Below are 21,052 nucleotides of genomic sequence, written 5' to 3'. Positions count from 1 at the left end.
CAAATTTTTAAAATTTTACCACATCCCTGTAAAGTTTAATAGTTTAACTTGAATATCAAAACCAGGCAATTGTAAAACAAAGCATTTGACGGCAGGAATGTCAAAAACCATTGTGTATAAACATCCTCAACATTTTTAAGAACAATTGATACCACAAACTGACTTGTGCACTTCACCATATATAACATATGCATCTGGTATGCTGCACATAATGAAAGCAACCGCCATGCTTAAATAAATTAAATTATATACAAGAATATGAACAAGTTAATCAGCACAAATATGTTTGTACATTTCAGAAATACACCCTCGACTATGATTATTTAATCCAGCCAGGATAACGCGTGTATATATACATGAGATAGTGCTTTGATTGCCAACAAGAATATTGTACTTTGGCAGAAAAGAACCATAAAAACAAATCCATGTAATCTTCAGCTTGTTCACTGTGCACTGAGTAGCTGATCAACTGATAAACCAGGCTGCTTCGAGAAGACAATAGCGCCGTCTACAGTGCCAACTTTGTACCTGAGCATATTGTCATCTGCGACGATCCTGCATGATCCCCGCGATTCGGAATGCATGCAGATGCCAAGATAGTGGATATGGTCTTGCACGCTATTTCCACTGACGGACCTGAATAGAAGAGCAATGTTAGGGTGAAAGAACATCAGCTGGCAAAGAGTTCACAAAGGACAGAATGTTAAAACGTGAGAGCGGAAAGGACCTGCTGCAAGTGGGTTCTTCACCAGAATCGTCACAGATTTGCTCGATCGGGTATACTAGGCTATCGAGCCCAATATGGTGGCTAAAATCAGAAGCATGTCGTACTTTTCAGGATAGACAAAAACAGACGCCAGTACTACTTATGCTTGATGCCACTGTTCAGATATACAGAGGGTGTACTGTCCACACATGAACAAAGATAGTTACATCTGCCTCATCTAAGATTTCTGTATTCAGAAGAACAGCACAGAAATCAAATTATACTATCACTGAGGTTCTTGATTCGCCGACACTTGCTGTCATTCCCAACAAAATATTAGCAATAACTAGTCTGTCAAATGTAAAGAGAGCTCAGTCTGAGAATTGTGCAGTAATTATGTAGTATTGATTTTAGTGATGTTAGAAGTTTTTTCAATGCATTTTATACACATGAAAGAATCGATTAAAACTAAGAACAGAGGAGGAATGGAATCCCCAACAATGCACCCTATTCCATTCAAAAAGGACAGCTTGTAGTAGAATTTAGCACGAGGATGAATTCATGAAAAATAGAGAAACTTCTGAATAAATGAAAGCATATCTTCTTCAGACAAATATTAGCACTCACAATAAGATCAAGGGCACAAAACGAAGCCATGGCCCCTCCCATGGAATGTCCAGTCACCATGATGGGAATATTGTCATATGCTTCCCTGGTCTTCTGGATGCCATTGATGACTCCATCACGCAATGTTGTATTATGATATGCAGAATAAAACCCACTGTGCACCTATAAACAGATAGATCACCAACATTAATACTGTGCATGAACCAGCATTTTCATCATAAATACTGTGCAGCTGCACTAATCGTCTTTGTAAACATACAAGGGGCTCGAATAGTGTAACCATAGTAGCTCAACCAATGAATGAAAGGATCATCTAGACCAAGGTATGGGATAACTTGCTTCAATCGATACCAGGGGCTTTTACCCTCTTTTCGGGAAAAAAAAGGTATACTTGCTCGAGGAGGAGGGATAAGAATAGAAGAAGATATTCACCTGGCCGTAGTTCCCCCCTTCCCACTGTCTCCACTTCTCTTTCCCAATTAAAAAAACAAGAACCAAAGGAGGTGGTAACCTGAGAGACCACCAATGCTGGCTGTCGTGGGCGGGGGAGGAGCTGAGAAGCATGCCTAAAGAAGCAATTGCATCCAGAGTAGAGACAAAACCAGCAAGCAAGAACAAAAAGGAGCAATTGCATCAAAGAAAGGTGTTTTTCTTCATGCCATCATTTTTCTTTTCTCACGTACAAGCACAAATCCCATGTCACCACAAGGGTTTCATTAGCGGAAAAAGCTGGCGACATGAAGAAAATAGTGAAATGCTTTAAGGCAAGCAAAATACTTAGGACTTAACGACACCATCACCTCAATTTTATATCAGAAACCATTGAGGTGGGAATTTGAGTTAAACATCAGTATAAATTATGGGTTTAGGCCTAATATAAATGCTGGGTTTAAAGGCGAGAGTTGGGAATTTTGTCTCAGCACACAAGAGCATTTTAGGTCCCAGAAACCTCTAGATCAAGTAGAGGAGAGTTCAAGGTGTTCAGGAGTGACAGAGAACATCAACCTACAGTGATGTCCGAGCAGCTCTGTCGTGGCTGCATACTCGAGCTCCAGTGTGCGCCGTCCAGCGGCAACGCTGCGGCCACTATCTGCATTTCAAAAACCAGAGACCAAAATCAGGGAGATCAGAGTGTCAAGTGATGGGAAAATATAGGGGAATAGCATTAGCAAAGATGAAGGATTTCGGATCCAGTAGCAAACATAAATCTTCACTCATGTAGCACCATTGAGGAGAACGACCTGGACCTGGAGGCAGAAAGCAGAGGAGTTGAGGAAGAAGAGATCGTGTGTTGGCAAGGTCTAACTCTGTGCCTGGCTCCGGGTTGAGACAGGGGAGTGAGCGAACATGCACAACTAATAGTACAAGCTCTAAACTGACTCACTAATACATGTTCTTACAGCACGAACTAATAGGTTTAAACTGTACAATTACTGCAACGATGTATTTTTCTTGTTAAAAGTCAAGACTCAATTTAGCTTCGGAACATATATACACGAACTGCAAAAGACAAAAAGGAACAGAAAAGAAACACAGGGAGAAAAACCAATTTAGCTACGCGTATTCAGGCAAACCTCTCCTTTGTTCATGTAGATTGATGATGACCTTAATATCATCAAAATCTAATTTCAAAGCACCCGAAATAGTCATTAGTGCCCAACTGAACCTAACAATTGAAAGGAACTAATTTAGAGGAAACAAAAAAAGAGCAAGTTTATCATCAATAGCTCATATCGGCAGAAAGTATATCATCAATAGCGCGGATAAAAAATCTGGAGGTAGCAATGGCATATACCCATATGAGGGAAAGGGTAGGTTTAGGTACCTGGATGGATTTTACACCTTAGAAGCAGCACCTCTCAATGGTGATCTACTACCTGCAGCAAACATTGTTGATAAGTTGGGAAAAAGAAAAGGTAATTCAGAAAAGAATTGTGACAGCAATGGATGCTAAACGTCCAAACATCAATTATTTTACAGGCATGGGTACACTTCTAATTAAAAGACAGTCATTGCCCTAATTACAATATTACATGCGCGATTCTACAACGTCATGTGTCACACATGCCTTTCCTGATTACAACAGAGGAGAAGCCACGATCGGACTACGCACAACATGTTTTTTGGACACCCAGCTCAAACTTCCCTGCAAGGCCTTTGACCCGACATTGCGATGCCTGCTCACCGTAATGCTGAATGTTTTCTTTTGTCCAACCTTGGAGAACACCAGCGTCTCTGGGTAGACTCGCACTGTGAGAGACTTGGGAACCTCCATCTTCTGTGTATGCTGAATTTATTGGCCCCACATTTGTCACGGTTCTGTTCACCGTGAATGGCCTTGTCCTGAGTGGCACTGTTATCGATGGGTAGTTCAACTGTGCCTCTGGTATCTTGGGAAGCATTTTGCAGGACAGCGTCGGGTCACGCGCAATGGTTGCCAAGCCTTGATCACCGAGGAGAGCACATATGTAGCCAGCATATTCAGTGATGCTAAGGTCATACACAAGGCCCGGATCAATAGCTTTTATAGGATTGGCATGGCCAGCACCCATGGCATACGCGGTTGCCCTCGGATGCTGCTCGTCCAAGATCGGGCCACCAGCGCTGTCCGTGATGTCAGCTGTGGTGAGGATGGCTGACTTGATAGCAGCAGCAGACCAATCAGGATGGGAGCTCTTGACAAGCGCAGCGATTCCACTGACATGTGGAGTCGACATGGATATCCCTGACCTAATGTTGAATGGCCCAGATCCAAGAATGGTGAGTGGTGGCCATGCAACAATGATGTTGAGCCCGGGTGCTAATATATCTGGCTTTAGCACACCGGGGCTGAACGTGCTGGGACCGCGGGATGAGAATGACGCGACAGTGGGAGATGGACGGACACCAAGCACAGTGTTCTTGTATATGACTTTGGCACTGGCTTTGCTTGTTGCCCTTGCATACTCTATGATATTGTTGCCATCAGCCACGGTCACCTGCACAACATCACTGCCATAATCCTCCAGAAGGGTGGTGAAGCTAGCATCTTTCCTGTTGATCAGGACTATGCCAGCCGCCCCGGCACTCATGATGCCACTGATGTCAGACTGGTTGATTGCTGACCCTGTGTCATTCATTGGTCCTGTGTTATGGCAAATCACAATTTTGCCAGACACATTTCTTCCAGCCAATGATGACTTGCAGTGTTTGTTCCAATACAAAGGAACAGAGTTGGAGCTTGAGTTCGCAGTCTGATTGAAAGCTTCCCCACTGATGTGCTCGCCGTTGCCAAGCTGCACAACGGTCTGGAAGCTTCGGTCCACCGAGCCAGCTGCAACTGTGAGCAACCATGGTGCAGAGTTGGCAATAAAGGACCTTGGACCGTTGTTACCAGCTGCAGCCACGACAACAACACCCTTTGCTACCGCATTGAATGTGCCAATGGCAACCGGATCATCAGTGAAGTTGACATCAAAAAAGGGGCCGAGGGAGAGTGAAAGCACATAAACACCATCCTTGACGGCTTCATCTAACCCGACAAGTATGTCCGAGGATGCACACCCAAGAATTATGCACACCCTGTACATGGCCAAGTGTGCATGTGGAGCAATTCCGGCAGCTGTGCCCCTGCCGAGGCCGTGGGCTGAGGCATGACTGACGAAGTTCCCAGCTGCGGTGGACGAGGTATGTGTTCCATGCCCCGTGTCATCTCCGGAATCATATGCTCTGGGATTATGGAATTTGGCACCTATCAATTTGTTGTTGCAGCGTGCAGCGCCATGGCATGAGCCCTTCCACTTTGATGGGGGTGGAGGGATGCCACTGTCATCAAAGGAAGGATGCTCTGAGTATATGCCGGTGTCCAGGACCCCGATTATGACTCCTCGGCCATAGTTGGTGTCCCTCCACAGCCCGACATCTTTCTCCAGTCCGAGGAACTTCGGAGTGTGAGTGGTGCTGGGGCGCCAGAGATGGTCTGGAAACGCCCACAGAAACTCCTTCCTTTGGGACACCATGGCGAGGTCGTCTTCAGTGAGCCTCACGGCAAAACCCGTGAAGACCTCAGTGTAGGTATGGATGAGGCGTGGCTCATCGGAGCCGGCGAGAGGCGTTGGCAGGAAGGAATCCTGCCACCAGCGGTGGTCGTCCTTGCTGCTGGCTTCGACGGGTGGCCTCAGCAGCACAATGTATGTGCGATGGCCTGGAGAGAGGCCTGCACCTAGGTCGTCGCATACCGTAGGTGCAGGAGCATGAGGGTGAGCGAGAAAAGTGAGATCATGAGGTTGGCCAAGGATGCCATGGCTTGAGCTGCGATTCCGAAAGGAAGCTGGGGGGCGTGGCCAATATGGGTGAGGTTGGTGTGTGAGGGGAGGTGGTGGTGATGGAAGGAGCCGAGAGGACGACGGGGCTGCTGGTGGTGGAAGCACGGAGCAGAGGAGCAAATGATTCTTCCTCTTTCTCTTGGTGGTGGTGGTGGTGGTGGTGGCATGGCGGAGAGCAGCAAATGCTTCTTCCTCTTTCCCTCACTCTGCCTCCGTTGGTTTGGGGAGAGAAAGAAAGGGGGGCAGAGCACAAGCACAACAATGGCTTCGGGCCTCAACGTTAAATGCTGCGTGCTGAACCTTGCACGCACGCCTAGATGCTCCTCTGCCTATATGTGAGTCAAATCACATTGTTCTGTGCGGTTCCTCTTGGCAGGAAGACACACAAGTGATGCACTGACACCCCTACATGGCGTAGGGAGACGCTCGTGTCGAGCTCGCTGGTCAAGAGAGAGCCTCCGCAAGAGAGAAAAGTTGAGCTTCCATCTATGGAAAAAGAGGAAGCTCCGCTGCTGGTGGGTGGTGGCGGAAGGAAATGACCAAGGGGAGAGGACGACGCTACGTGTCTGACTGTTGCGCTAGCGTGGTTTCAGTTTCAGCTAAATTAAAATCAAAATAGCGGGGCACTGGTCCCTGCAAAGCACACAAGGGCAAGGCTATACTTCATAGACACTAGTGTGTGTCGAGTTTGCGCTGGTGGAGAGAAAGCCTCCAAACAAACAAGGCCAAGTCTAGCGAGTGGCCGGCTGCTCGCTTAGCCTACGTGAGCGGCCGGCCTAAACCGGAAATTTTGTGTCATCTTCCTAATTAACCATTCTAATTAATAAAGCTTTTTACTTGGTCATTAAATGTCTGCACAGCCATCCCATCGGTGCATGCATTTTATTTTTTAGTGTAAAAGAGCATAACTTTTATTCCGCGTGTCGGAATTAAGATCCGTTTTCTCCGCTAGAATCCTTGCGACGTGCTCTTTGAAACTAGATCCAGCATCGGGATGTTTCGACGAACTAGTCTTCCTGCCAACTAAACATCAATGTGTGTGCAACTAGACTAGATTGCCGCGCCAACTAAGCATATCTGTGTGCCAAAAAAGTCCTGCCAACTAAACATCAATGTGTGTGCAATTATACTAGATTGCCGCGCCAACTGAGCATATGTGTGTGCAACTAGTGTCCTGCCAACTAAACATCAATGTGTGTGCAACTAGACTAGATTACCGCGCCAACTGAGCATATATGTGTGTGCCAAAAAAGTCCTGCCTGTGAGATGTGCAACTTCGTATGTTGGCCCGGTCAACTGCGTGGAGGACTTGTACAACTCCGTATATTGCCTCCGCCAACTGAAACTACATATCCACAACAAGGGAGGGGAAGGAGTTGCACATCGACTAATAAGCTGTTGGCGTGAACAACAGACTAAGTTACACATAACACTGGTAGGGGGGTGGGCAGGGTGTGCAAAGCATGAAAAACTACACATCCATGAATAAGGATGGGGGTTGCACATCGACTACTAGGTTGTTGGTCGGGACAGTAGACTAGTTGCACATTACGTTCTCATGGTTAGGTTGCAACCTCATAGAAAATTGGATCATGCAGCTACAAAAACTAAGTTTGTAAAAAAGTTGCACCATTCAGTACTAAAGTTGCATAATGCAGTACTAAAGTTGTAACATATAGCATCAAAGTTGGCATCAATTTTTTTTCTTCAAAACATATTCATGGGGGGTCTAGTTTCAAAGATCTCGTCGCGAGGAACCCAACAGTGAAGACGGAACTGAATTTGGATGGACGGTTTGAAAGATATGACTTTTTAAATATTTAAAACCCAAAAAAAACGCACATGCACACCCATCAGACAAGGAATCTCTTGCTCACGTGAATATGTCATTATTATCTGTCACGTCATGCATAAAGACAAAATTTTAGACCACAACACTGCATGCATGTATGTGTGAGAGCCGGGCAGCTCAGTTTCGCTAATTAGTGTATATGCACTTTTTAGAATTCAGGAACAAAGAAAGGTTCGACCGCGTCAGCACGCAGCTTGCAGAGCTGATGGGGAAAATGGTGGAGGAGGGAACAGAGAAGTGACCCAAAGGGAGAGAGGACAGTGGCGGTGGTGGACTGGTGGTGGGTGCACTGCGAGAGAGAGAGGCTGAGCTTCCACGATTCCATCTATGGAAAAAGAGGAAGCTATGCTGCTGGTGGGTGGTGGTGAAAGTGGCCGAGAGGACGACGCTGCGTGTCGAGTGTTGAGTTTCAGTTGAATTACAAATTAAAATAGCGGGGCGGGACAAGATGTTTAGCGGAGTTAAACCACAATTAGCGCTTTTTGATGAAAAATTCAGTAGTAAATCAAAGCATCTGGATTTGGAAAAGAGAGGAGGGAGGAGCTCAGCTTGCCTGGCGAATTGGTGATGGATGATCTAGACGAGGCCGGGACTCGCGCATCGTCGCCTTCGTGGCGGGGACGAGGAAGCAGCCAGCGCCTCCTCGCCGCTGCACAATCCTTACTCCAGCAACTCGTCGGCGCTGCGCCTGCCGACCCCGTGCGCTCCGCCTCAGGCCCTCGGCGACGAAATCCTGCCGCGACCTCTCCGGGCCGGGGCGGCGCTCTGCGTCTTCCGCCCGCGGCTGCCTCGCACTTGCCGCCTCGGGCCCTCAGCGACGAACTCCTGCCGCGGCCTTCGGGCCGGGGCGCCGCCCTGCGTCTCCCGCCCGCGGCTGCCTCGCACTTGCCCCCCACGCCTCCGACCCGCTACCTCCCTTCCACCGCCTGCGGCGTTGAAGTCGCCGTCTCCGCCCATGGCTCGGGCCTAGGTGGGTGGAGATTGTCACACCCCCCGGCGCTGCGCTGGGCCGGCCCGTTATCTTTTATTCCTGTTGAAACTGCAGGAAAAAATAATGTGCGCAAGCGAGGGATCGAACACTGGATCGATCAATTAACAGAGCAGCGTACTCACCACTATAATAACAACGCACTTGTGATTACAAACTTCCTTCTTTCCTTTTTATTCTTTTTCTAGGTCGTTCCCTGGTCAACTTCTAGGCGTGTTTTTTTTCTTGTTCCTTTTTCACTTTTCTTTTCTCATTTACCGTTCTTTTTTTCTTTTCTTAAATGCGTGAACTTTTTATCAAAATCGATGAATTTTTTTCAAATTCAATGAAATTTTATAAAAAGCGATGAACTTTTTTCATTGATGAACTTTTTTCAAGTTTCATGAACTTTTTTTCAAAACTGATGAACTTTTTTAATTTTTTGTGAACTGTTTTAAAAACTTATGAACTAGTTTTCAAAATCGATGAACATGTTTCAAATTTGATGAACTTTTTCCAAACTCAATGAACATTTTTTTTAAATAGACGAACTTTTTTCAAATTCGATGAACAATTTTCAAATTCGATGAACTTTTTTCCAAACCTATGAACTTTTTTCAATTTTTGTGAACTGTTTTAAAACTTATGAACTAGTTTTCAAAATAGATGAACATTTTTCAAATTTGGTGAACTTTTTTCAAATTCAATGAACTTTTTTTTAAATCGATGAACTTTTTTCAAATTCGATGAACTTTTTTTCAAAACCGATGAACTTTTTTCAATATTTGTGAACTTTAAAAAAATTGATGAACTAGTTTTCAAAATCGCTGAACTTGTTTTTCAAAATCAATCAACTTTTCAACTAATTTTCAGATTTTTTACGTTAAATGTTTTACTAAACGAATGGTTAAGTAGCACCTTTTCCTACATGTAGAGCAACAGAGCTTGTGTGGTGTAGTGGTAGTTGTTGCAGAGCAAGAAGTACGAGCGATCCTGAGTTCAAAACCAGGCATTCGCGTTTTTTCTCACTTTTTTTCGCGACGTGCTTCGTTGTGATCGATCGAAACCCTCCTGGGCCAGCCCAGTATCGTGACGCTTCGAGGGCCACAACTCGAAACCGGCGCAGAAGGCGCCGGTTAGGAGCTCCCATCATCATTGGTGGACTAGCGGTGTAAGGGATGAGAAAAGAGTGGGCCAGGCCAGGGTGTTGTTGGGCGCGTGTGGCCGACGACCATGTGTGTGCATGAGGGGTACTTAGGCTGTACCGTGATGAATTCTCAAAAAAAAACATAGGCGGTACCGTGACATGAGTTAAGCAGGAATGGAAATTGGATCTGAACCTTCTCATCCCCTCTTCGTCTAGCTCTCACGTAGTACTATGTTTTCTCCCCAATTCTTCCCCTGTGCGATCGATCCCCTTCATAGGATTTTCACTCGTCACAATTGGTATTTGAGCCTCATTTTTTTTCCTCCACTGCCAGATCGGCACCGCCACGCCCATATTCTCTTGGCCAATTGGTAAAATCCACTGCCTCATGTGCGATTTCACTCCGGTGAGATCGCCCAAAATCCTGGGCAGAGTTTGATTTGCTCGGAGCAGGTGTCACAACGCCATCCAAGCCTTCCGCCCAGACCCGGCAGCTCATGGCTGCCGTAGGGGAGCAGACAGCGGGCCTCACGACCCTGATGGAGAAGCTTCTCTCCCGCTTTGAAGAAGAGAAAGTGCGCGCCGAGGTGCAGACCACGTTCAACACCTAGGTGTCACGCGAGTTGCATAGTTTGACCAAGCAAATCGGCCTTACCAGGTAGAGGTGGACGATGTGTGCAAGGTGGCTTCCCCATCAGCCTCCCCCTCCCCTTTTCCTAACTCGCAAGTGGATGATCCGTCTGCGGCAGTGCCGCAGACACCAGGTGCTCGCGAGGGGCCGCAGTAGCCACCGCTAGCGACACTGCACAACCCCCGACCGATCCACGCGCCGCACCACACTCGAGCGGGCTTCCAGTCCCGCAAGTCATCGGTGCCGCCCCGCTCGCCAGGCTCGCCAATGATGCCGGTTGATAATGATACGTATGATGTTAAGATGCCATGGCTTGAGGGCAAGGCTTAGGCAGGCACAAATGGAGACTGGGTTGTTTATATTGGGTACAACTGCGAATGGGAACTTGTGAATGTGTACACTCGTCACTGGATTCCAATTCCAAAAATCTCATACGACTGCCCAGAGGTTGAGTACATCGGTATTCTACGTGAGTTCAAATACGATCATGCTGATTATTGTCTATGAAAGATAGCAATTTGTCGAGTTCCCAACCGCTCTTGGGGTTATAGGAATGCTTGTGTTGTCGCTATCTTCGACAAGCTTGTTGCCGTCCTTCATAGTTCGACTCGATGGATATTGCTCAAAAATCAGTTTCTATACACGGATGAGTACTGTGATGCAATTCAATACGAGGGTCTTGTGTTTGCTGCCACCACTCGTGGCACTCTTTTTGCATGGAATCCTTATGATTTCGGTACGTTTGTCTACCACGGTCATTATAATTGTTTAATCCACATGCATGTGGGTTAGCTAGTTTCCTTTTACTAATTAACCTTCTTGTGTTTCCAAGGTCCTGTGAACATTCCACCACCTATACTAGAAAATTTTATTCACGAGCATGAGGACGAGCAGGACCCATATACTCAGTGGCGCCTGGCAACTTATTCTGATGGATCACCTCTTCTTGTCTGTATACAGGACACTACTGTTGTTACTAAGGAAGCAAGTGTTGTATCGTATGGTCGCACTCTCCGGACCTATTCCAACATCCGTTGCAGGGTATTCGGGATGGACACTAGTGTACTAGCGCCAACACCTTCTCCCTGGTTCGGTATTGAAAGTCTTGGAGGAAACTCGCTCTTCCTTGGACAAAAGTATCCAATGATGGTGGAACGTGACCCAGCTGTTGTTGACACAACGTTACTACCAATTATGAGAAGCAACTGTATATATACCTCGGACATTACTATGCTTCCCTACTGTCCCAATATGGGTCCTGACATAGGCCGCTTCAGCCTCGATGATCAGTCATGCGTTGGTCTCGAGATTGCCAGTAGCTGGCCCTTCCCAGAGAATCACTTCTGGTTCAAAGCAAACGTTTCCAACGCCGACGAGTGGTTGATCTGAAGTTTATTTCATCGCTTTGTTATTTGTTGTGTGAGAAAAACTTTACTAGAATGTTTTGTTGGAAATGATCTATAATCCAACGTGTATCCTCGTTGTCATTGTGGGTTGATGACTTGTTGTATATAATCAATGGTACATTTGCATATGCGTCCATCAACTCACGCCTGCTAGTGGTGTCCATATGAATAGTGCTAGTGATTTTAGTTGCAAAAATTAGATAGTGCTAGTGATTTGTAGCTGCATATTTTGACAACTCGCAGTGTTACAAGGTTGACAAATGGCAATGTTACTAGATAAACAAATGTCAATCTTTCCAGTTTGATAAATGGCAACATACCCAAAATGACAGATATGCAAATCTTACCTAATTGTTTGTACGTGGTTGCACACGGGTCATGCAAAACAACCATTTGCGTTGAAGGGATGCAGAAATCCTGCTCGGCACATTTTCCCTTGGCTTTCTGGGGAAGCTGTCGGTTTGCATACGGGTGTTCTAACTAAAATATTTGCGATGAGTGTTTTATATTTAAAAACCATTGACTTTTTTTTTCAAAAGAAAATCGTTTGATAAGTCTGTACATTAAGAGAGAAAAACGCAAGTTTGTTCAAACCATATCTTTCATTCAGTCACGCTGCGAATTTATATCCATATGGTTGAGAATTCGAGATACAGTATTAAACCTCAAAAAAACTATTTCCGGCGGTTGTCGTTGTCGTTGTCGTCCTCCGGGACGCCGTTGTTGAAGTCTTCAAGGTAGCACAAAATGTTCTTCACGTGTAAATCAAACATCATGTTGTCACGCGATTGACGGGCGGGGCACGGGAGGATGGCAACTAGCACCGCTGAGAGGTAGCGGTCGACGACAACGTCCCATGCCGCTGAGGGGAGGGGGGGCGCACGGGCACGGTGGGTGCAGCCAAACGCACGGGGACCGTCGCCGCGGTGGGTGGAGGGGCGCACACGATCGCGGCGGGTGTAGCCAAACGCACGGGCGCCGGCGCCACGGTGGGTGGAGGGGCGCACACGATCGCGGCGGGTGTAGCCAAACGCACGGGCGCCGGCGCCACGGTGGGTGGAGGGGCGCACACGGGCATGGGCAGCGGTGCTGACGCTGGCATGTACAGGAGCTCGCGCAGGTCCGCGGAGACCTCGCTGACGCCCGCAGCTTCCAGCTCTGCGATAGTGCTCGGCAACCAGCCCGTCAATGCTACGGGGATGGTCGCTGGCGCGGGCGCAGAGATGGGAGCTGGGACGGGAGTGGGGGCAGCAACCACCGCAGCCAGCTCGTTCTGGGCCATGTCCATGAGGCCCCATTCCTCCTTATTTTCTATCTCCTCCAGCTTGGAGTCGACTTCACCAAACTTGAAGACTAGTGGGAGATGATCATTCTGTGCCATGGCGTTGGTGGAGGTCTGCGGGAGGGAGGGGAATGGGAGGCGAACAGTAAGGCCGCCCGTATTAAACAGCGGCTCGGGCACCATTAATGGAGAGGAAGGTGGGCAGCCGTGGAAGTAAAAGGGCTTGCTTCCCAGTGAGCCTGCGTAGCATACAGATCACACGCTTCCCAGTGAACCGGCGCATTGGAGGACAGCTTACACGCCTCTCGATCAGCCTGCACACCGGACTGCGCTCGCACGCCTCCCATTTAGTCAAGGTCAAGCAGCTGTCTGCACGGCATCTCCTACAACCATTAAGACCAAGACACATGGCGTCACGTCAATGGTTAACAGAACACACACGATTTGAATTATACAAACATTTCAGATATTAAAGTGGCAGCTATTTCTTCAAAATGCCTTTGTTGGATTTCATTATTCGAGTGCGCCTTCTCTCAAAATGGACACGAAAAATACCACATCATGTCGGGTGCCATTCCATGATAGCATGCCAAGTTTCATGAATTCATATGAGTTTTGGATTTACTAGAATTTAAAAACCACGCATCTCAATGTTTTGCCGGCAATCAACGGCGCCCTGGTGTTTGAAATTCATTCCCATTTCTTGCATGGGACCTAAGCATGCACCCAAGGACACATATTTGATTTTCAACCAATTTATATGCACTGGAGCATGTGCATGTAGTTCAAATTTGAATTATGCACATGAATGCATAAAAAAACTCAGTTAATGCATAAAAATGTCCAAAAGAACCCCGAAAAATCACAAAAATTGAGACAACACCTCTGTTGTTCTATGTTGACACAAGAAAATTTTTGGAAGCAATAAGAGGTAGTGGATATCGTTTCGTCCCCAAAGGTGGGACGTTCCCTACCGAAACCATGATGCTTGTTGTGAGAAGCTCTAGTTTGTGAGAAGCATATACCCAAACCTGCCCCAAACGGGACAAAAATTTTACCACGGCATGTTGATGCCGCTCCATGAAAGCATGCCATGTTTCATAAATTTCATACGAGTTTTGGATTTACTAGAATTTAAAAAGCCAAGTGTCGGTGTCAAAACCGGCGGATCTCGGGTAGGGGGTCCCGAACTGTGTGTCTAGGCCGGATGGTAACAGGAGGCAAGGGACACGAAGTTTTACTGAGGTTCGGGCCCTCTCGATGGAGGTAAAACCCAACGTCCTGCTTGATTAATATTGATGATATGGGTAGTACAAGAGTAGATCTACCACGAGATCAGAGAGTCTAAACCCTAGAAGCTAGCCTATGGTATGATTGTTGTTGTGTATGTTGTCCTACGGACTAAAACCCTCCGGTTTATATAGACACCGAAGAGGGTTAGGGTTACACCAAGTCGGTTACAATGGTAGGAGATCTACATATCCGTATCGCCAAGCTTGCCTTCCACGCCAAGGAAAGTCCCTTCCGGACACGGGATGAAGTCTTCAATCTTGTATCTTCATAGTCCAGGAGTCCGGCTGAAGGTATAGTCCGGCCATCCGGACACCCCCTAATCCAGGACTCCCTCAGTAGCCCCTGAACCACGCTTCAATGACGACGAGTCCGGCGCGCAGATTGTCTTCGGCATTGCAAGGTGGGTTCCTCCTCCAAGTACTTCATAGAAGATTTTGAACACAAAGATAGTGTCCGGCTCTGCAAAATAAGTTTCCACATATCGCCATAGAGAGAATAATATTTACACAAATCTAATCTGCTGACATATTCCGTAGTTTGACACACCACGGCCAAACCTTTATCTGAGTCGTTTTATTATCCCACCTCAGTGCGTCATGTGAGGCGGTTTCCTTGGCACGTCCTGTCAAAGCAGAGATCGTGTCCCCTTATTCCGGGATTCTCATTAATACGGGCGTGGGTAACCCAACCGCGCCATTGGTTACGGCGCTTGGAGATAAGCGAGTTTTACCAGGCTGGTGGGGACATGTAGTTGCGTCCACCCATATAAGGGGATAAGGATCCACCTTTTTCACCTACGCCTTCTTCCTCCCTTGCTTATCCATTCTCGCGCACTCGAGCTCCAGCGCCCAAGTCCACACTCCCCACCTCAACCTTCTCCAGCCATGTCCGGAGCGGGAGGCAAGTGGATGGTATCCTCCGTTATGGAGGGACACATCAAAAAACTGAAGAAGGCCGGATACCTGTCTAACGACATCGCGTACCGTCTTCCTGGAAAGGGGCAGCTCCTCCCCACCCCAAGGCCCCATGAGAGGGTAGTGTTCCTCCCCCACTTCCTCCGCGGACCAGGCTTTCCGATCCACCCATTCATCCGGGGACTCATGTTCTACTATGGCCTGGATTTCCATGATCTGGCCCCGAACTTCATCCTCAACATCTCGGCGTTTATCGTCGTGTGCGAGGCTTTCCTCTGCATCCGCCACCATTTCGGCCTATGGCTCAAGACTTTCAATGTCAAGCGGAAGGTGGTGCGTGGCAACCAGGCGGAGTGCGGAGGCGCCATGGTGGGCAAGATGCCCAACGTCTTATGGCTCGAGAGCTCCTTTGTGGAGACCCTGAAGGGGTGGCAATCGGGGTGGTTTTACATCACCGAGCCATGCGACCCTGAGTGGGTCGCAGCCCCTGAGTTCCGGTCCGGACCCCCAACACGGCTCACGTCCTGGAAAGAGACGGGCCTGTCGTGGGGCAGCAAGGGAGAGGTGACTGGACTGCAAACATGCCTCCAATCCCTGGTGGACAAGCAGATCATGCTTGTCAACGTAGTCCAGGTTATGCTCATCTGCATGATCCTCCGTGTCAACAACGGGCCTTCAATCTGTGGGAGTTCAATCCGGCGCAGCACTGAACTCTGAGCAGGCTCTTCGACACGACGTACGAGGATGCCTGGAAGGTGCTCTTCAAGGGTGCCGAAGCTCCCACATCCACTACCGAGGATCACGGATTCAGTGCGCAGCGTCATGCTAGCGCGGTAAGTTGTTTGTTCCTCTTACAGGGTATTAGTTTTTCATAGTTTGACTCTTATGCGGGATGTAAGCCCCCTTACCTTTGACAGGCTTGGCAGGCGCAGTCCGGACAGATCAACTGTCCGGCTCCTTTGCCCGAAGACCCAGCCGATGCCCGCTTGGCGAAGCTGCTGGTTCCGGCACCCTATGTGGTGCCGAAGAAGAAGGCCACGAAGAGGGCCACGGGGACTCGAAAGAGTGCCCGGCGCCAGGAGGTGTCGGATTCATCATCCGACGGCTCTGAGGCGCATTCCTCCCGTGAAGACGAGGAGGAAGAAGAAGAGACCTCTCCCCCTCTAGCGGGAGGAGAGAAGAAAAGGAAGGCCGCCCTCTCTAGGGAGGCCAGAGAGTCCAAGAAGGGAAAAACCCTTCCTTCGGACTAATCCACCGACGCCGATGACGGCGGAGAGGAGTGGCCGCTCAGGGCCAAGCCCCTGGCGAAATCGTAAGTATCCGGATACCAGAGTAATTCATAGTATTCCTTTATTGCACAGCTTTCCCTTATGTCGAATATGATTATGCAGCCCACCCAAAGACCGGCTCGACACATCGTCGAGCGGTTCACTGGACTCGTCGGATGTGAATTCGCTTCTGTCGGCTTCCTCCCCCGCCCTGCGGACGACGCCGAAGTGTTGTCTCAACAGGTTCCAAGCCAGGAGGAGGTGGTCCTGGAGGTGCCGCAAGGCGACCTCCCGGACTCCAGGAGTAAAGGGGATAAAACCCCCCAGGGCTCCAAGTCAGGCTCCAGGACGGACACCGCTTCGGAACCTTCAAAGGTTCCAGAGTCCGGCGGGCGACCTCCTTCCAAGAGGAGCAAGCCCACTATACCGGTGACCCCCGTCCAACCGGAGGCGTCGGACAATCTATTGGAGGCACCTCCATCGACGAGGGGCACCACACCATTATGAGTGCGGTGGTCTAGAAGGTTCAGTCCGCCAAGAGCGGACTGACTGAAGCTTGTACTAGCCTTTTAACAGGCTTGAGGTAAGTAAAGAATGTGTAAATAATATTACCGCATAGGCAGTAGCCCCTGATGCTCTTTTTGGCGTTCGGGAAGAAAAGCCGAATAGAGGATCAAATAAAATTCGCAGGAGTCTAACAAAAAGGAGTCAATATGCGTATGCAGGCTTCTCTACTTGCGTCCGCCGCACTGACTTCGGAAGTGGACACGCTAAAGCAGAACCTCGAGCGGTCTGAGCAAGAGCTCGGGCGTGCCAAGAAGCAGCTCGAGGACAATGAAGGTAAGAGATACCTTGTTTAAATATATATAAAAATGTGCAATTGCAAAAAATGACAGGATTATCATGGCTATTGTAGGGGCCACGTCTGAGGTGGTGACCCTTAAGCGAGCGCTAGTCGAGGCCGAGAAGAGGGCGACCGCAGAGCGCTCCGAGCGGGAGAAGTACGAGGCCCAGGCTGGCAAGGTACAGCAAGAGCTCTAGGTTCTCATGAAAAAACATGAGATTTTGGAGCGTGGCTCAAAGACGCGAGCGTCCGAGCTCGCGGCGGCTATTAAAAATGCCAAGTCTACCAAGGCCGAATCCCAGAAGGCCCTCCAGGAGTTGGATGAGGTGAAGAAGATAGCGGCGGGTAATGCATTCTATATGAAAAGCAAACATATAAACGTGAGTTACTTGTTACTTACCCAAATCCGGAGCTCTCCAGGAGCATTTGCAGATCTTCCCCAGAGTGTGTTCGATGCCGCCGCATTCTATCGAGCCGAGGAGGGCAGCTAGACAGAGAAGGTGTTCTGGTCTCAGTATGCTGAGGCCGGACACACCATGCCCCTGAGCGACCAGATGAATCAACTGGTCGAGCTCCACAAGGCGGCCGAACAGGCCGTGAAGGGCCTCATAGTTCGGCTGTGGCCTGGAGAGGCTCTGCCTGGGAGCTATTTTGGGCTGGTGCGGCGGCTGGTGGAGGCCTGTCCAAGGCTCAAAGTCATCAAGCACTCCGTCTGTATTGAAGGTGCCCGTAGGGCCCTTGCCCATGCTAAGGTGCACTGGGGCAAGCTGGACGCTGAGAAGCTTGTAAAGGACGGGCCATCGCCGGGGAAAGAGCATCGCAAGCCCGAGAATTATTATAAGGATGTTCTGAAGGGTGCCTGCCTTGTGGCGGATGAATGTTCTAGGGATGTAATTTTTGAGTGAAACTTGCTCGTTTTGTCCTATGCATTGAAAACTTGTTCATATGCGCTAAGAAAAGCTGTTGGAATTTAAAATATTACCTTCTGTGCGGCTGTTTATCAATTCGGAGAGATGGCGAGTCATCGGCTTCTGCCCCCGTGCCGCTAGTGCTGGGGTGTTCGGGGATAAACCTGAGCGCTCTTTTTCCCATATTTGGGTCCTTCGAGGGAGGCGCTCAGCCCAACGAACAAGGCAATCAGACTATAATGCGTGAACACTCTCACTTAGCCATAGAATTCTATAATTTTAAATTTCAGCAAAGCCCCTGGTATTCGGAAGACCGAGTTCGGGGCGCTATCCATGCCTTTGGCCGGACAGAGCCGACTCCTCGCTCTAAGCGGCATAAGTCTTTAGGGACTCGAAAAACCTCTCGAACAGCGACCAGCTCTCGCTTCATCATGACAGTCAGTTTTAGCTTTCTCCATTGAGGTGCTCGACCCAGCTCAACTGGGGCACAATTGCAGTGGTTCTCCTAGTGCTACCTTAGCCGATATAGCGGAACGTAAGGCACCAAAACATAGGAGCCTGGCAAACCCAACTATTGACCCAAGACATGATTCGGAGCCGATGCATATAATGCTATAAGTTCGGGGTGCCGAACTTGTTAAAGTGTTCGGACTTCTCACACCATATTGAGGGATACTAAAGCCCCTGGCGTATTTTGGCGGTACCAAAGTGTACGGGTGCAACATGTCGTTAAGGAACATATATTTATAGAAAAAGAGTAATGCACAAATAGGCAAAAGCTGTGCATTGTTTATTAAAAAGGGGTGCGATCAAAGCAGAACGATACAAATAATGCGATAAGCGAAAAGGTTGGACTATTTAACATGTCCGTTCCAGGGGCAGGTTGCGGAATGGTATGCGAAATAGGTATACTGCTCGTGATAGAGACCACATGGGAGTTCCGTAATGCGGCATGGCTTGTCTGCTTCCCTGGTTCTTGCATCGTTTGTGTGGCAATTGAACTGCCGAACAGGCCTTCCGAAAAATGGAGTCCTGAAAGTAGGAGAAAATTAAAAAATCGGCAGCCCCTGGTGCAGTTTAAGCCGTGTTTCGGGCATGTCGTGATGGTGCCCCTCACCCTGTACCCATGGTATTTTTAGAGCGTAGTTATGTACGCGAAGCACTGGCGTCGCCTTTTTGCGAGGGCTGGGGTTGGGGCCGCATTGCTACGCCTGATCGAATCATGCCAGGCGGTCTTGTTGTGGGTTACCCCGGGCGCACTTGACGGTGTCCGGTCGTTTAATGGCCGGACTGGAGAACTGCCTAGAGAGGCTGCTTTGCACTTCCACTGCAAGGGCCGCCGTGTGCTCCTCCGTTCGGAGGGAGCGTTCGGTGTTTCCATTGACCGTAATTACTCCTCGAGGGCCTGGCATCTTGAGCTTAAGGTATGCGTAGTGCGGTACCACATTGAACTTGGCAAATGCGGTTCGACCGAGCAGTGCGTGATAGCCACTGCGGAATGGGACTATGTCGAAGATTAACTCCTCGCTTCGGAAATTATCTGGAGATCCGAAGACCACTTCAATTGTGACCGAGCCTATACAGTTGGCCTCTACACCTGGTATTATGCCTTTAAAGGTCGTTTTGGTGGGCTTAATCCTCGAGGGATCGATGCCCATTTTCCGCACTGTATCCTGGTAAAGCAGGTTCAGGCTGCTGCCGCCGTCCATAAGGACTCTAGTGAGATGAAATCCGTCAATAATTGGGTCTAGAACCAATGCGGCGTATGCTAATGGGATGGTCCCTTCAATCGAAGGTGATCGGGTAGGAGGACCATGGGTTGAACTTTGGGGCGACTGGCTCTACCGCGTATACGTCCCTTAACGTGCACTTCCGCTCCCTCTTGGGGACGTGGGTTGCGTATATCATGTTCACCGTCCGCACTTGTGGGGGGAAACCCTTCTGTCCACTGTTGTTCGGCGGCCGGGGCTCCTCGTCGTCATCGCTATGCAGCCCCTTGTCTATATTTTCGGCATTTAACTTGTCTACCTGCTTGAACACCCAACAATCCCTGTTGGTGTGATTGGCCGGCTTTTCGGGGGTGCCATGTATCTGGCATAAGCAGTCGAGTATTTGGTCCAAACTAGACGGGCCCCTAGGATTTCTTTTGAATGGCTTTTTCCGCTGACCGGATTTATAGCCTCTGAATCCGGCATTAACTGCCGTATCCTCATCGTTGTCGCCGTTAATGCGGTGCTTCTGCTTGTTGCGACGCGACCTGCCACTGCTGTCCCTGGTTTCCGAATTACTAGGGTTCTTGGTCATATTCTTGCTACGAGCAAGCCAGCTGTCTTCTCCCGCGCAAAAGCGGGTCATGAGTGTCGTGAGTGCTGCCATGGATTTCGGCTTTTCTTGTCCAAGGTGCCGGGCAAGCCACTCGTCATGGATATTGTGCTTGAAGGCTGCTAGGGCCTCAGCATCTGGACAGTCGACTATTTGATTTTTCTTTGTTAGGAACCATGTCCAGAATTGCCTGGCCGATTCCTCTGGCTGCTGAATTACGTGACTTAGGTCATCGGCGTCTGGGGGTCGCACATAAGTGCCCTGGAAATTGTCGAGGAATGCGGCTTCCAGGTCCTCCCAACAACTGATTGATCCTGTTGGCAAGCTGTTAAGCCAATGCCAAGCTGGTCCTTTGAGCTTGAGTGGTAGGTATTTGATGGCGTGGAAGTCATCACCGCAGGCCATGTGGATATGAAGGAGATAATCCTCGATCCATATCGCAGGATCTGTTGTTCCATCATATGATTCGATGTTTACGGGTTTGAAACCCTCGGGGATTTGATGATCCATCACTTTGTCTGTGAAGCATAGTGGGTGTGCGGCGCCTCTGTACTGGGCTATATCACGACGTAGCTCCAATG

The 21,052-nt window shown here is 48.8% G+C and overlaps 1 pseudogene; it reads right to left on the bottom strand.

The window, feature by feature from the left end:
* Positions 1-212: 212 nt before the first annotated feature.
* On the bottom strand, positions 213-8,034 carry LOC125515340 (annotated as a pseudogene).
* Positions 8,035-21,052: the final 13,018 nt, after the last annotated feature.

Source organism: Triticum urartu, chromosome 1 (genome assembly GCF_003073215.2).
Source record: "Triticum urartu cultivar G1812 chromosome 1, Tu2.1, whole genome shotgun sequence".
NCBI classification, from domain to species: Eukaryota; Viridiplantae; Streptophyta; class Magnoliopsida; order Poales; family Poaceae; genus Triticum; species Triticum urartu.
Note: the sequence above shows the minus strand (reverse complement) of the source record. Positions and strands in the feature narration are given on the sequence as shown.